Source organism: Carlito syrichta, unplaced genomic scaffold (assembly GCF_000164805.1).
Source record: "Carlito syrichta isolate Samal-C Ts95f unplaced genomic scaffold, Tarsius_syrichta-2.0.1 Scaffold309275, whole genome shotgun sequence".
In the NCBI taxonomy this organism is placed as follows: Eukaryota; Metazoa; Chordata; class Mammalia; order Primates; family Tarsiidae; genus Carlito; species Carlito syrichta.
In genome coordinates, this window is record NW_007253371.1 from 428299 (window position 1) to 431084 (window position 2786).

Here is a 2786-nt window from a genome sequence, read left to right on the forward strand (position 1 = left end):
TATACTATTTTGCAAGCTGCCTTTTTTTTTTTTTTTTACTTAACATTGTCTCATGAACATTTTTTCATATCATTAAATATTTATGGACGACATCACTCTAAATTATTCAGTTCCCCTTCTGACAGGACATCACATTCTGCCTGCAATGCAGTGGTGCCTGGTTGCTTGGTGAGATCGTTTTGAGAACCGATAGTCAGGTGTTTTACGAATTCTTCCTCGCGATCATCGTGTTTAGTGATGAAGATGCCACCCTGAGTCCTTGTGGCCTTTCAGTAGCTTTTAGTTGCTCACTGACATCCTGCATGCAAGCTTCATATTAATTTTTTCCCTCCATGCATTTTACATTGATGTTTTTCTCTCACGATTTCTACGGCCACTCATAGGTCCTCTTACACCTGCCTGGCTGGGCAAGGCATCTTCCTGATCTTTCTTCCATCACCTTCTCCCACCTGTCATTTATCCTTCTCATGTTGATACAAATCCTCTCCTTTGAATGGTGCTTTCTCCTCATCACTCTTGGAATCTTGAATTTGCTGTGACACCCTTTAACTCCTGTAGCAAACCTAAGTAGCTCAGTCTACCCTTAAGAGGGTTCAGCAGATACGTCCAACTTTGATCCTTGCTTACCTCTCTTCTGGATTCCCACTTCCATCCCAGCCAGCCTGTTCCTGGATGACACAACACACGGTGGAAGATTGCGTTTTTCAAAAATGACCATGACAACATTTCCAGAATCCTCACTTTTCCCCATCAAGAGTGGGAGTCCATCTTCCCTCTCCTTGAAAGAGAGTGGGCTTTGGTGACTGCCTTCATGAAGAGAACGTGACAGGAGTGCCATGACATGGTTTACCGAGGGTGAGTTCAAAAAGGAGGAGCAGTTTCCCCTGGCTCTCTCTCTGTTGGGCAGATACCTGCAAAGACCTGGACTAAGATCTAAAAAGGTTGACTGCTTGCAGTTACCTGGCTGGAGAGACCACGTAGAAGCAGAGGGAGAACACAATGTCCAAACAGGCCCAACTGGTTGAGTCTTCCCAATGCAGACATGTGAGTAGGCAATGCCTAAAGACCCCAGTCCTAGGTGGCAAGTTTACCCAGCTGACAGCCAGTTGAACCATCCCTGCTGAGCCCTGCCCTAACTACAGTTGTATAAGTAATGTAGCTATTGCTACCCAAACCACTAGATGTTGGTAGGATTTTCACTGTAGCAAAGGATAGGCAGAACTCACACCCTGCTGCTTCTTGTCATCATTCAACAGCAGATGACCCTGCCCTCCTTTTAAGCAATTCAAGTTTCAACCAAGCTTTAATACTCCGGCTGTGCTCTGTGTTCCTTAAGCATTTATATACTGGATTCGTTTTCTGTTCCTTCTTTGTTCTTTTAAAAATTATTATTTAATATTTGACTGATAAAAAATAATATACCTCAGGCCAGACTTGTGACTCAACCTGTAATCCCAGCACTTTGGGAGGCCAAGGTAAGTGGATTGCCTGAGCCCGCAGGTTCGAGACCTGCCTGGGCAACTTGGTGAGACCTCATCTCTACAATAAAATAATAATAATAATAATAGTAATAAAAATGAGCACTCAAGAAGCAAATTATCACCAATGTTGTAATGTATACCTTACCACTGCCCTGTGAACATTCCTCCCAGAGAATTTCTCGTTTATCAGCCTTTCTTTTAACATGGAATATACATGTGTATTTCTAAATGTTAAGTTCTAAAAAAATATTATTTGGGGTTTCATAAAAATGGAATCATTCTCTCCGTAGTGGTCTATACCAATCACTGTTCAACCCACCTTATACCTTAGGATCTATTTATGTTGACTTGAGAGTAGTCATTCACTTCCTCTTTTGGGTGAATGTACCTCAGTATCATTTCCTTACTCTCCATTTGATGGGTACTTGAATTTGTTCCAGTTTTTTGCTACTGTGTAAACAGTGCTTGTGTAAACACATCCTTGTGCATGTGTCCTGGATCATATGACGAGTGAATATAAACCTAAAAATGAAATGTAGCATACTTGAATGTGAAAAAGTCCAATTTTGTAAGATAATGTCAAGTTGCTTTCCAAAGAGCTTGCACCAACTTCCATTTCTGAAAATAAGATACAAATATTGTTACTAACACTCGGCATTGCTGGGTATCTCAATTTTTACATATCTAGTGATTGCAAATGATCTTAATATGTATTTAACTGTTTACTAATATATGTATGTGTATATTAACTATATATCTGTATAGAGATGTATATTTGTCTTTTGCACTTTATCCCTATAAATGGAAGTGTTTGGGCTTTTAATTCTCTCTGCTAAATTTGTGTATTTTTCTTACGAATTTGGATTAAATATTTATATGGTTATGGGTCTTCTAGCTGCTTTGCGTGTTGAAGTTTGTGGCTTGTCTTTTCAAAACCTGTATGGTGTGGTGACTGGATGAATTTACACTCACATCTTTTATGTCAATATGTCCTTCTTAGGAGAGATTGGGGGCTTATGTAAGAAAGTCCATTTCTGTTTGGATATTATAAAAATATACAATATATTCGAATTGAATATATATATAATTTTTTATATATAACATTTTTTTCTTTTACATTTGGTCTGTAATGCATTTGGAATTTATATAAAGTAGAGATGCATTTTCAATTTTTTTTCATATAAATAACCAAATGGTCAAGACCAACTATTCTGTGTTGGTGATTCCCACCTTCTCCCCCTACCCCCATTTATTTTTTTATTTTTTATTTTTTTTGAGTTGGAGTCTCCCTCGGTTGCCCAGACT